This window comes from Coccinella septempunctata, chromosome 1 (assembly GCF_907165205.1).
Source record: "Coccinella septempunctata chromosome 1, icCocSept1.1, whole genome shotgun sequence".
NCBI lineage: Eukaryota > Metazoa > Arthropoda > Insecta > Coleoptera > Coccinellidae > Coccinella > Coccinella septempunctata.
The window spans coordinates 27955786-27970737 of NC_058189.1; the positions used below are offsets into that span (position 1 = coordinate 27955786).

At 34.1% G+C, this 14952-nt stretch overlaps 2 long non-coding RNA genes across 2 annotated transcripts; one reads left to right on the forward strand and one right to left on the reverse strand.

Moving 5' to 3' along the window:
• Nucleotides 1-10123: 10123 nt before the first annotated feature.
• Nucleotides 10124-10684, reverse strand: LOC123315736. Its single transcript, XR_006537991.1, has 2 exons — nt 10408-10684; nt 10124-10165 (listed from the first exon to the last, which is right to left on the reverse strand). It is a non-coding gene; the product is annotated as an uncharacterized LOC123315736 (long non-coding RNA).
• Nucleotides 10685-10706: 22 nt separating this feature from the next.
• Nucleotides 10707-11271, forward strand: LOC123315729. Its single transcript, XR_006537989.1, has 2 exons — nt 10707-10987; nt 11230-11271. It is a non-coding gene; the product is annotated as an uncharacterized LOC123315729 (long non-coding RNA).
• The last annotated feature ends 3681 nt before the right edge of the window (nt 11272-14952 follow it).

Sequence of the window (14952 nt, forward strand, 5' to 3'; positions counted from 1 at the left end):
ACTAGCGCCAGTGATATACACTCGAACTAAAAGATTGTTCAGTACATAAAGGGGGTGCGTTGTGACCTCAAAACGATTTTTTGATATGTTGGTCCCTGAAGCCTCGTGAATCTAACAAGCTAAAAAACAAGGCAAAACGTTGTCACCTCCGATTTCGGAGGTGACATCGATATATACGAGGTGAGAGCGTTAAACGAGTTACTATTTTGGAGGTGGTATTAACACTTTATAACTATATATATATATATATATATATATATATCCAGCATACTATGTTGCGTCCATACATTGTCTTTGGGCCATACACTATTGCGTCCTGAATAATACTGCGTCCGTATATATATATATATATATATATATATATATATATATATATATATATATATATATATATATATATATATATATATATATATATATATATATATATATATATATATATATATATATATATATATATATATATATATATATATATATATATATATATATATATATCCAGCATACTATGTTGCGTCCATACATTGTCTTTGGGCCATACACTATTGCGTCCTGAATAATACTGCGTCCGTATACCGGACGCAACATTGTTTTTCGAAGTTTTCTCTGGTATTTCGAGGGATTCAACGACAGGGGTGGTCGCAAATCGTGAAGGACGTCGAGAGCTATCTTTGAAACAACTATAGATTTCATTCATCTTTTGATAAAAGAGTTATTCCATGTTGAAAAACATATCTCCAGACGCAGTAAAGTGCGTCTCATGAAACCTAAAGTATATTTTTAGTTCACGCAAATTCCGCTTCGGGGGCGCTTCAAATGATGAAAACTGATATACAGTCAATATACGTCTTTCACACGACGCATAATGTTGCGTCCTAAATCTGGCAACTGTGTATACAAGTAAACCAAGTTGTATTTGCACAACTGAAATGATTTAGCTTCCTAGGCTCCAAGGTCATCTCGAAAGTCTGTTAGGTGAAGAATTGGATTCTTTCTCTAGAGCAATAGCAGCTCCGATTGAAGTGCCCTTATGGTGTTCTTTTAACTGATATTGTCATTATTATTTTTTCGAATGAAAAAAAAATATAACTCGCCTGAATTTTATTCCACTTCAATTAGAAATCAAACGATAACACTTTCCAGAGAATTATCGGATTTATAAATTGACATGAAAGGTATCGCTTTATCCGCTTATGCTTAGGTCATCTCATTTCACTTGTGTATTACAAATTTTTTCTGTAACAGTATGCATCTGAATTTATCCTCATTAAAAATTTTTCATTCCATTGGATGAATAAACGTCAACTTCCCTTGTTGCTAGAGGCAAGTGTATTTGCCTCTTCATTTCCTTTAGTTCCCGAGGGATCAGGAACCTAGCTATAGAGTCATACGGTCATACAGAGCAGTTTTTGTTGATCGGTCGTCCTGTAGGCCATCTGGCATTTGTGAATGGGTGTATTCTCCAGATTCTATGTTCTTATGTTGTTATCTACTACTTTCTTCATCGTCTTCAATAGAAATTAATTGTTCTTGAAGATTGTGGGTCCCCATTTTGGTGTGAAGGAAACTTTTGTCCTTCTCCATTTTCTGTGTATATGACACATTCTAAGCAGCTTCTGGTTATCTGGGAAGATGAAGACGAATCTCTTCTAGCATTTTTCTTTACACTTCTGGTGATCTATATAGATTGAAGGTGTTCATTGCCCACTCCAAACATCGTCTTTAAATATCCCAATCTTCCTTACGAGGATACTTGGTCTATATTGCTGTATCGATTCTAGTTATGGGTTTACTACCTGTGAAGGTTGTTTTGGGAAAACTGAAAGATCGTTCCTGTTCTCCTTCGGTGAATTATCCGTCTGGCTTATTGAGCGATATTGCGGGGTTGATTACTCCTTTTGCCATGACCTTTTGTATTCTGAGTGCTGTGGGATTAGAAGTGACATTGCCACAAAAATTAAAAAGGACTACAAATTATGTAAACTCTTGTATATATGTAGTGTCCTTGTAATATATTAATTAATTAGGACTGTCTGTCAAAGTGTATATCACAGAGATGCGAGATCTGATTGAATTTAGAACAAATCATATTGTACACAGATGACTGAAACAATATATTTGTTCTGGGCGTAGTAAGGTTGAACAAGCGTACGGGTCTAGAACTTGGGCGTCTTACATGAAATCCTACTCTAGCGAGTAGATGTGCCACCTCAAACAAACAACGCCCTTCCTGACATCTAGCTTAACTGCACCGAATTTATTCAACAAAACAGCATGATCTTACTCGAAAAAACTTCTCTGAACAGCCTCCATTAGTCCGAGAGCTGGCAACGAAATTCGGCAAAAGTTTTGTACTGGCGCATAATTTAATATGATTTAGTATTGAGGGTGTACATAAGTCAGCACCCACTCTCAAGGTCAGGAAGTGGAACACCTAGCGGCGACGCATTTTAATGTAGGTATATGAAATTACAACACACTCTACAAGTATTTTGTAATGATTGAAAATTATCACTAGTTCATAGAAGAGAAAATTTGAAAAAGTAGTCAGATCTCATTTTAGTGAAACGCGGTGTGTCAGTACACCACATAAGTTGCTGCCTTGAAGATGTTGTTTCAAAAGAATTGTATTGGCTGAAACTGCATTTACTGCTCAAATATCATATATTATTTGTGAATAAAATATTCAGACCACATATCAATAGAAGAGAGGCAGTCAGCAGTCACCCCAAAGTACGGATATTGTAATTTTATATAAATCAAAGAGCGTCGCCGTCAGATGTTTCACTACCTGATCTTTTAGCGGGTGCTGATTCATATACACCATCAAAACTAACTCATATTCAATTATGATCCATTACAATTTTCGTCGCCAGCTCTCTGAATATATGTCATTGTGATGTGTATGGCAATCGTATATTGGGTTCCAAGCAATGCATCCAAACTCCAGTTTGCTTGTCACAAATGTATTGAACAGCAAAATCATGGTATCCGGATCAGAAGATATTTGCCATTACGCACGATGAATTCATACATTCTTGGCCTCGTACCAAGTAAATGATTGACATTAGGAACAAATGTAAAGCTTTGATCAAAACAACGCCAAGATCTTTTATCTCCGTCTTTTTGCTCAGGACGCTGCTATCAAGACTATAACTATATAATAAATAGTTCTTTTTCCTGGTGTACGTGGCGACATTGCACTCAAAAATGTTCAATGGTATTTGATTTCTGGCACACCCAATCAAGAATGAGTCCACAAAGCACGCTGCAGGAAACGCAGTCTTCAATAGAGCCTATATCACCAAAGATTTTAGAATCGTTAGCATGAGCCCATGCACGAATAGGATTAATTAGATGCATTCTCACTTGTTCAAACTTCCAGGAGTGGATAACTGGAGTGGAAGGCCTCTAAATATCCCTGATCGACTTTTTGTTCCAGATCGTAATGCGAGAGGTTTGGCCAATTAGTTTCGAACTGTTGTAAGTTTTGCTTCAGATGGATCTTAATGGTGGATCAGTTCCTCTTCTGTTATTTTATATTCGATTATCCTATGGTCAGAGATTGATGGTTTGGTCACCATTTCCCAAGCTTTAACACTTCTTCTGGAAGCTGCGTTGACCATTGTCATGTCCAGAACCCCTTTTCTTGCCCTAGTGACAGAACCAGGTGTTGTCCCCACGTTCTTGAGATAGTTCTTCATTCTGCCAGAGTTCTGCAGGCCAGAATAATCTCCAATTCAGTAACGTTATTAGTTCTCAGATCTAAAAATTCATCAACCAGATTTACCATTCAAACTTTATGCCCTGGGTATGAAGCCCCCTGTTCGAACATTGATCCTTTGTATTTTTCACTTTTCTGTTCTTCGTTCACCACCACATTATTTTTGGCAGCGAAGGGAATACAACACAATCTTGGCATATGCCAAGTTGTTGAAAAAGCCTAATTGCAATATATGCGAGCTTTATCATTCTCAAAAACTGCTTTGGTCTTTGGAGGTACAAATGAGAGTTTTGGTTATTTGTCTATGCCATAAACTTCTCTCAGATGGAAGTAAGGAATTCGCATTGTGTCTCTCTATATACATTGACAAAGTATGAATTCCTCAAGCGGACAAGATGTGCATAAGAGTTTTCGTCGATCACGGCTAGCCCTGCAAGATGTTGAGGTGACCACTTGCATTATATTCTTCTTATACTACCTGATATTCTAGTATCTATAGTATCACTCCATCTTGATGAACGAATCCTCCCGTTTTCGACATCAGCTCAGCCGACTCCAGAAAAGCAGAAGAGGATTTTTATAGCAAGTCATGGTCTTTCAATCTCTTGAAATATATAAAGTATATGTTTACTCATATGATATTCGAATGAAAACTTCAGTTTTGCTTGTCTTATCTGGCTTTCTAATATCTTTTGTTCTGCTGGCGTGATAGATTTTCCTACTAGCTTAAGATCCATTCATATGTCGGATATTAGTTTCTCCAAAGCACTCCATCTCTTTGACTTCGATTTTATGATGAGCTACTATTCCCTTGAGTGGGTCTTGACCTCTCAATAATGTTATTTCATTTGCAACTTTTGTGTATAATGTTGGTATTGCAAACTTTGAAACCCCTGTCTTCCTGCATTCGAGGAAAGTATATCCTTTGTATCGAAGAGTTACAGTTACAGTTTGTTCGGCGCATCTGTCGAATCCCCCAGACCTGCTACCGCGACCAAAGCGGTTTATTGTGGCACACAAACAAGCTCAAAGAGCTAAACTTCTACCTCTAGTGCCATCTTCCAAAGGGAAGAGGTGATAACAGAGGAGGAGTAGTTCATGAGTTATCCTAGAACCAGCCTGAGCTAACCTTGTCTGCAGCTGGGCAGTCACTGAGGATATGCTCAATAGTTTCGTCCCCCTATAAGCAAAGGGAGTCCTTGTATATCGAAGAGCTAGGATGCAGGCTACGATTTATATTCAAACTCTTCTATCGAATTCGAGAATTTTATTCGCCGTCCATTTAACTACCCTGAGAGAGTAGTTGACTCTCCAGACTGCCAAATTGTTCGTAGGATAAACGTAGGATAAACTAACAACTGTGCAGTTAATGCATTCCTAATTTAAGTTATCTCCAGAGCACCACTCTCTCACATTCATTTGTTATTAAAAAAAAACGAAAATGAAATAAATAATGTTTTTAAAACTATTGCATAATCACTAAAGCTCTTCTTGACAAAAAGACACTTAAATAGTGTTCGAAACATTCTGAAATACGATTCCCCAAGTGAGCAGTCCACAAACTAAGGATGATAGCCATCATAAATATAGAGGTGTTTTGAAAGGTGAGAGTTGTAATAACTGGAGCCAATGTTATAATACCATCACGTCATCGAGTTCGAATAATCCTACTGTACCAGATTCTAAAACATATGTGGCAACTACGCTGGACGCAACAACATGCTAATGGTGAAAGATTGAATAAAATTCGGACGCAGCATTGTGCTACATATGAAAACAAAATATACGCCGGACGCACTAATGGTAGGACCATGAAAGGACGCAATAATGTGCGTATATCAACTTCTTTATTAATAAAGATATTTGAGATCTGAAACGACCAAACTACGTAATTTTTTGCGTAGATTAATATACTTCGATCAGATTCCACCTAGGTAGCGTATTTCTGGGAGACGCAATAAGGTTGCTTTTTGAAAGGACGCAATAAAGTATGCCAGATGTATATATATATATATATATATATATATATATATATATATATATATATATATATATATATATATATATATATATATATATATATATATATATCACTATAAAATCACAATATAAGTATGCATGCATACTTATATTGTGATTTTATATAAACATAAAAATCTTTCAGTCGAATTCTCTTATTTTCTCAAGATATATATATATATATATATATATATATATATATATATATATATATATGAACTCGTAGTTCGTTGTGACCTCCGTTACGTTCATTGGGCGACCTGACCTCCGGGTGAAGGCGTTATATAATTAGAATAATTTTTGTTTATATATGTAGAGGGGAAGGTAAATAACAGGGGTACCTAAAGAGGGGAAAAGATTTTCATCGAAAAATTTTTCTTCAAACGAATCAGACCTTACTACCTCCGCATATATTTCTTATCAGTAATGCGCTCTCACCTCCCGCAACGTTGCCACATTTTAGGAGGACAGAAAGTAAGGCAGCTTGAATTCTACTCATATATAGAATACAGCTGCTCTTTCGATTCATTCACACATATTGAAACCTGTAAATAGTTCGAGAACGATACTAATATTGATAAACTTCATACGCTAATAATTGATTGATAAGGTTCGTGATCTCGGCTTAAATGAATTTGGACAGAAATTATTATTTTTTCTTCATGAATATCAACAGATTTGTATAAATATGCTTATGTCTACGATACTTCGTCCGATAGGGTAGTTTAATACCATATAGGTCCCAAAATGAATGATACATGACAATGTAATTTTTCGTGACATATAAGATTGATTCCAAAGACAATTTTACCGAATTTGTTCTGGTATGAAATAGTAATCTAATTTTTGGGTATTATATTCAAGACATCAGGAACTCCATTGAAATGTTTTTCCCGAATGAATCAACAAAGATATACGTTTTACTTTCGGCTTCTATACTTCATTCACTTTCATTTTAGCACTGGATTGGCCATGGAAATTGGATACCTTTCACTCTGTATGGTACAAAAATGTTGGGTTAAGACGCTTGTCGAAACATTTTTGAGTTTTAAATCAGTGCTACGTAGTCCGTTCTACGTGAGTTTTTCAGTAATTACGTATTTCATCACAATGTGAAATCACTCCGGAAAATATTACGTCGAAAATATATAACGAACATAATTGACGTTTATACAAACTGATTGAAGACATACCAAATCTATTTATTTACATGGAAAATACAAGTGATCAGTAGCTTGAGGAGAGTTACTGTTGTTTATCTTCTTTGGCTGAAGGTTGAAGACGTTACATCAGTTGTAGGATTAAAAAAAATCAACCCGAAGATGAAATGCATTTGATGCAGTGTTAGCATTGAGTTGAATACTCAAAGGTGGTAGGGAATGGGTATCTCTTGAAGAAAAGAACGGATAATTACAAGAATGTTGAATTCTTCAACAAAAATCATCTTGCGTGAATGGTAGTCAAAATAAAAGAAGTTTGAAGCAAGAGGAGCTTCACCTTCAAACAAAACAACTGGCTCGTATTCATATCTGTTTATTTTCAATACATTGATATAATAATAATAATTATACAGGGTGTGGCGTAATGAATGTATAATATGGAGCCTGCTGGTAAAGGACTCTATGGCGGTTCAAATAAATATATTTTACGTTTGGTAAATGTGCCTTAGTTTTCGAGATATTGGGGATTTTCGATGAATCACCCCAATTTTCAATACATTGATATAATAATAATAATTATACAGGGTTTGGCGTAATGAATGTATAATATGGAGCCTGCTGGTAAAGGACTCTATGGCGGTTCAGATAAATATATTTTACGTTTGGTAAATGTGCCTTAGTTTTCGAGATATTGGGGATTTTCGATGAATCACCCCAAATATCAATAATAACTGGACATTGACATTTTTCATCATAGCGGATCAAAAGAAACTTGATTTAATGGCATTTCTTAATTGCTCGAGAAGTCTTTTGCGATTTTTCAGTACACAGGTTGTTTCACAAGTAAACGAACAAACGAAAACCGTGAATAGAGGGCATTGGGCTGAGTTCAAAAACACTTCATATTTGTGTCTTAGGCATTCCGTTTTCGATATACAGAGGAGTTTATTCAAATTTCCCGAATTTTCGTTCGGCTATAACTCCAAATATTGTAGTTGTATTCGGCTAAAAATTAATTATCCGCTTAAACTTGTAAGTTTCAATCAAACAGAATATTAAAAGTTGACGAACACAGGACCTAACTCATTGGGGCTATATTCAAATTTACACTCATGCAAAACACTCTGTTTGTAGTTTTTTTCGTCATAATTTTGAGTTTTTCAGGTATCTGCATTGATTTTCTCAAAATCAATGAAACTTTGGTATGCCTTATCAGTGGATTATTTTTAATGAATAATTGTTTGGTGGTGAAATGCCTCTGGAAAAAACAGAGCTGTATATTGGCTTTTGCTTCACATCAATTAATGGGATGAATATGTTCGCCAATCAAATGTGGAAATCTAAAAATGGAATTGGAAATGTTTTCTTTGTTCTTTTTTTCCTTCTTTGTTTTCATCCAAACAACTAGTTGTCCATAGAAAAATAGATTCATCCTGAAGATCAAGTTTTAATTTTTAGTTTCAAGATAGCGTTGTTTTTCCATCCATATTTGAGTATTATCAATTTTGAAACATTTTATCATTGTGAATGATTTTGAAGACCGAATATAGTATAATTGTTGAACACATTCAACAGAATATTCTTTGAAAAAAAAAAATCAATTAAGAATTTTTAAATACATTTTCATGAAGTGCTCTATTCCTTAGAGGCGTCTGACCAAAACAATTATTTCTAGAACATGATCAACAGGTGGGGCAACCCAAAAATCAATTCCTTTTAAGACAATAATAATGTAGATAAAAAAGTTAAAATTATGATTAAAAAACTACATACACTGTGTTTTTATGAGTTTGAAGGCAAGTAAAGCCTCACTGAGAAGGGTCCAGATTTTTGTCGAATTTTAATGCTCTGTTTCAATGAAATTAACAACTCAAGGCTAAATATAAATTTTCAGTCGACTTGATCGAGAATTTCAGGAATTATAGCCAAACGGAAATTCGAGAAATTTCAAAAAACCCCGAAGAAATATTGAATCAAACGTCACACCACAATACAGTAGATCAAATACTATCGAATGACAACAACATTAGTTGAGCGAAAATGTACCGTTTCTGAGAAAATCTAACCTAAAGTTGCTGATTTTCGAATCACAAGGCCAATTTGTGATTAAGAATAGCGTTTTTCTTCCATATTATTACCCCTGTTTATTCTGAGTATTAAAAATGTAGAAAAAACAATAGTTTGAATTTACATTTACTTAGGTTATGGTTATCGATTAACTACTTAAAATAATTTCAATTAGGGGAGATAAAACAGTAATCTTAGTTCAATATAATTTAAAATCGATATCCTTTTTCACAAACTGGCCCTGTTATTAAGAAAAATAGTTCGAAAATCGGCAACTTTAGGTATTTTAAAAAAATTCTGATTATTTTGGAAACGCTACATTTTCGTCGAACTAATGTTGGTGTCATTCGGTAATATTTGGTTTACTCTATCGTGGTGTGACGTTTGATTCACTAGTTTTGGGACACCCTGTATATGGGGCGATTTTGAACTCAGCGCAATGCCCTCTATTCACGGTTTTCATTTGTCTGTTTACTCGTGAAACACCCTGTATACTTCTTGTACTCTGAAAATTTTGAAACAAATGCCCTCACCGTCATATAAAAATTTAAATTCTTCTTGTTGTGAGAAACGTTCATCCAGAGTTTCTGTTTCATCCCTTTACCCAACGCCGACGTTGGTTACATTGGGCATCTGTTTACTGCAAAACACGTGATACTGATACGAAGGGTTCAAACTTTTCTACCTGATTCGAGCTTTTTAGGAACGAATTGCTCAAGATGCCGAGTTCGAGTAACATTTCGTTTTGCGTGTTATATTGGATAAAATTGAATTTATTCCATGGATGATTCGAGAATTATTGATGTCCAGAATGCTCCAGAATGATGGAAATTTTCAGATTTCGTTGAAACTCTTGCGAAAATTATCTCGTATATTGTCAAGTTTAGATTTTAATTCATTCAGAACTTTGAAGTTCGGCAAATAATGATGTAAATAATTCAATATTATATTTGCCTCAAGACTCGAAACTTTTCGAGAAACGATTTATTTAATGATTTGATGACGAATAAATCAAAAATGATGTGTGTTGATATTATACTTCCATTCACTGAAGAATATTTAGAATAATGAAGTAGGAATCACGTCCTTGGTTATTCATGCTGAGTATTTTAATAGGAATTAGGACAGGTAGTGAAGAACAAGACTGCTGAACTAAATGCCGACGTTTCGTCCGTATATTCGAACTTTTTCAAGGCTACAATGGAGATACAAGAAATTAATCAGTACAATCCAGTAAAAAACAAGAATAATGACGGCTAACAAACAACGATAAATTGCATAATTAAATACTAAAAACTTATGTGATATAGATGAAAACATTATACACAAAATAATAAATATCGAATAATAAATACGATGACTAGACAAACATTTATTCAATATACAAAGGCAACAAACAAAAAATTGGGTAGAAAAAACTGTGGTACAAAAACTTACCAAGTTCAATTTGTCTGATATAAAAGTTGTTGTTAACATTAAGATTCGGAAAAATTGCATCCAAGCTTTGTCAAATTTCATCCCAAACATGGAAAAACAGCTACAACTACCATCGAAATTAATTGATTAAACAATCGAGAACAGGTGTTATTACGCGCAGACACTATAGACATATGAATAATTTTCATATCGGAATACGGGAATCACGACAAAGAAACAATAAATTTGTGTATAATTGACTCAAATCTTGGGTGTCAGTTCTGTGGTTTACCGTGTTATTTAAATATATAATTTAGATTAAATAACACGGTAAACCACAGAACTGACACCCAAGATTTGAGTCAATTATACACAAATTTATTGTTTCTTTGTCGTGATTCCCGTATTCCGATATGAAAATTATTCATATGTCTATAGTGTCTGCGCGTAATAACACCTGTTCTCGATTGTTTAATCAATTAATTTCGATGGTAGTTGTAGCTGTTTTTCCATGTTTGGGATGAAATTTGACAAAGCTTGGATGCAATTTTTCCGAATCTTAATGTTAACAACAACTTTTATATCAGACAAATTGAACTTGGTAAGTTTTTGTACCACAGTTTTTTCTACCCAATTTTTTGTTTGTTGCCTTTGTATATTGAATAAATGTTTGTCTAGTCATCGTATTTATCATTCGATATTTATTATTTTGTGTATAATGTTTTCATCTATATCACATAAGTTTTTAGTATTTAATTATGCAATTTATCGTTGTTTGTTAGCCGTCATTATTCTTGTTTTTTACTGGATTGTACTGATTAATTTCTTGTATCTCCATTGTAGCCTTGAAAAAGTTCGAATATACGGACGAAACGTCGGCATTTAGTTCAGCAGTCTTGTTCTTCACTACCTGTCCTAATTCCTATTAAAATACTCAGCATTTAGAATAATGAGGTTCAACAAATGATACGAACAAGATACTTATTCAATTAGCCTCATGATCCGAAACATGTCAGAATTTATTTCGTGTTTAGATAATCCGCTGCATATCGTTGTTCACAATACGACTGTCAATTTAGGACTAATTATAGAACGATTTAATTAATAGAACAATAGCTTTAGAAAATGTTGGTCAGTCTATAAACTGACAACTCATTTTATCAAATGACGGATTTCAGTATCAGACTGCTACATACAGGGTTGGGATAAAGTTTGGCACCAAATTAATATCTTTAAAACAAAACGGGCGATATTTTTGAAATTTGGCAGCTGAGTGTAATGGACCACAATGCATCTGATGAGCATATTTTCATTAATGAGATACTTCCGGTTTAACCGAAAATGACAAAACTTTTCATTTAAATGGGACACCCTGTATATTTCTGCAGATTCTGAAAGTGCACCTTGTTTCGGATCTGTCCATATCGGGTTCAATGTAAAAATTATCTGTAAAAAGAAGAAATTCAGTCTTTTTGTACATTGGAGAAAAAAATCCATTCAGATGAATAAATTGTTGTTATTTGTATCAATAGTGAGAAATAAAACGAAATACTTTGTATTAGATAACTCTTTCTGCTTTTCATGACGTATTTTTTATGAAAATCTATAAAAAGAAGAAATATTTCCGTCCGTTCCGTTTTAAATATATTAATTTGGTGCCAAACTTTATCCCAATCCTGTAGTATAACGAGATTTCAAAGAAATTTGTATAGACTACAGAATTTAGATGGTTGATATTATGTGTCGCTAACAGTCAATCACATTTCCTTCAGCGCAGTTGTTGTTTCGAAGAAAAAGTAGTAGATTCTCGCAAAATCCGAAACCCTACATGAATAGGCCCAGTTGTTCAGTTCGGGATTAAAATTTATCTTAGATTGATTTTGACATTTCAGTTCAATTCTGTCAGGTTAATCTAGGATGATCTTAAATCTCGGCCCAATCCTGAACTGAACAACCGGGCCTTATATTTATAGCAACGTAGCATTCCTTAAGTCTTTATATTATGGGAATAATACTAATTTTTTATAGCGGAGAATAGTGGTTTTTAGCCTCGGTATTCGCGCAAATCATTTTATTATGTTTTTTTGAGGTGAATCGGCCCGAAATTTTGGATCCCCCGACCTGCTAGTTTCGTACACTCTTAAGACAATAGCATAATAACTCAAATTTCAAAATTTTAACAGAAATTTTTGAATTTAAGGGAGAGACACATTAAAAAAATCGATAGCAAGTTACTGCCTAACTGGTACCAATCTACTCAGTGCTTCATAATATGTATAGTTTTATGACTCAGTGTTTTTTAGAACCTGTAAAAAAAATTAAAAACTGTAAACTCGTCGTCGCCTTCCAAAAGCTGTATCTTGGAAGGGCTGTCGATTTAGAAAAAAAATTTATAGTAACTACCCCCGCTTATTTTTATTAAGGAATCATCTCCCTTAGTCCTTCGCATTTGTTTACAGATATCCTGTATACAGATATAATTCTATATCTATGTCCCTATTTATTTTGGATAGTAGGAGTTCAATCAATATATGTAATTTTTGAAGACCAAAACAAAAATTTCAATTGCACCTTATTTGTTAATTATAAGAATCATCATTTATTTTGAATAATGAAACTGCATGCGAAAATACTTAAATTAACTTTTGTCTTTCTCCTTTCATCATGCGCCCATCATAGCTTTTGGGAATTTACCAATCAATCATCTGTATATCAATCATATGTATCCGAGTATGTATCTATATTATTAACTTCATTTTGTAGATTCATCATGTCTTGACAAAAATATGGTTGGAATTTCAAAATAAGTTGACTCAAGGCCTTCAATAGACTTCAATTCTGTTTATTTTTTCCCTTACATCCAGTATGATCTATCGAAAAATGCAAATCTGTTTTGGATAATTCTTCATAAAATCTTACTTGTTTCGATATAATTGGTAATTTTCTTTACGATACATTACTAAAAAATTTAAACCAGAGAGATGGTACAAGCTCTTTAAATTTTCGGGAAAATCCAATATTTAAACATAATCGATAATAAAAGAGATGTTTCTGAGCAAAGGATTTCTCAAAATCATTGAGCAATCCGATTTAAGAAAAATATATAGATCGTTCCATTTGAAATAACATAACAATGTCCAACATTCGGTTTAGCAGACGTTGTTCATTTCTGTGATATTGTAGAATTTGTAGCATTTTTTCTCTTGATTCTGAAATGAAAATTTTCGGAATGGCCAATTGTCCTTGAATATTCATCACCATTCATCTGAATATTCTTTTCCGGAAAATTTTTTTTTCGCTGAACAGCTCATTTTATTATATGCAATGTAACAATACTGATTATTCGTTATTCTAATAGGCAGTTTTATCTATATAGATCATTTCCATAGAGAGAAGCAATATTATTATGGACAAGACTCAAATCGATTTGTTTTCAGATAGGTAATGAAATAGTTCGCCAAATTCAGAATTATAGTGTTAGCTTGAGATGAAAGAAGTTCAACGGATGCATAGATACATACGATGAAATATAAACAGTCATAATCCCATTCGAGAGAGCCAAGATTAGTTTTCTTTCACGTGATTCTTTCCCCTACAAAAGAATGCGATAAAAAATCGTTGAGATATGCCGCCTGGATTGCAATAATGGAGGAAATAACGCGCTGCGCCTCTCTTCACTTAATTCCTCCGTATACTGATATTCCGCCTGTCTACATCTGCTTGCACAGTACAACGTTGCCATTTTCGGAGGTGCTAACGAGCAAAGAGTTTTCCAGAGCAATTCTTCGATATACAGCTCAGCACACTAGCGCCAGTGATATACACTCGAACTAAAAGATTGTTCAGTACATAAAGGGGGTGCGTTGTGACCTCAAAACGATTTTTTGATATGTTGATCCCTGAAGCCTCCTGAATCTAACAAGCTAAAAAACAAGGCAAAACGTTGTCACCTCCGATTTCGGAGGTGACAGCGATATATATGAGGTGAGAGCGTTAAACGAGTTACTATTTTGGAGGTGGTATTAACACTTTATAACTATATATATATATATATATATATATATATATATATATATATATATATATGAATCCGTAGTGCGTTGTTACCTCCGTTAAGTTCATTGGGCGACCTGACCTCCGGGTGAAGGAGTTTTATAATTGGAATAATTTTTGTTTATATATGTAGAGGGGAAGGTAAATAGCAGGGGTACCTAAAGAGGGGAAAAGATTTTTATCGAAAAATTTTTCTTCAAACGAATCAGACCTTACTACCTCCGCATATATTTCTTATTAGTAGTGAGCTCTCACCTCCCGCAACGTTGTCAGATTTTAGGAGGACAGAAAGTAAGACAGCTCGAATTCTACTCATATATAGAATACAGCTGCTCTTCCGATTCATTCACAAATATTGAAACCTGTAAATAGTTCGAGAACGATACTAGATAATATTAATAAACTTCATACGCTGATAATTGATTGATAAGGTTCGTGATCTCGGTGTAAATGAATTTGGACAGTTTTGAATAAATATGCTTATGTCTACGATACTTCGTCCGATAGGGGAGT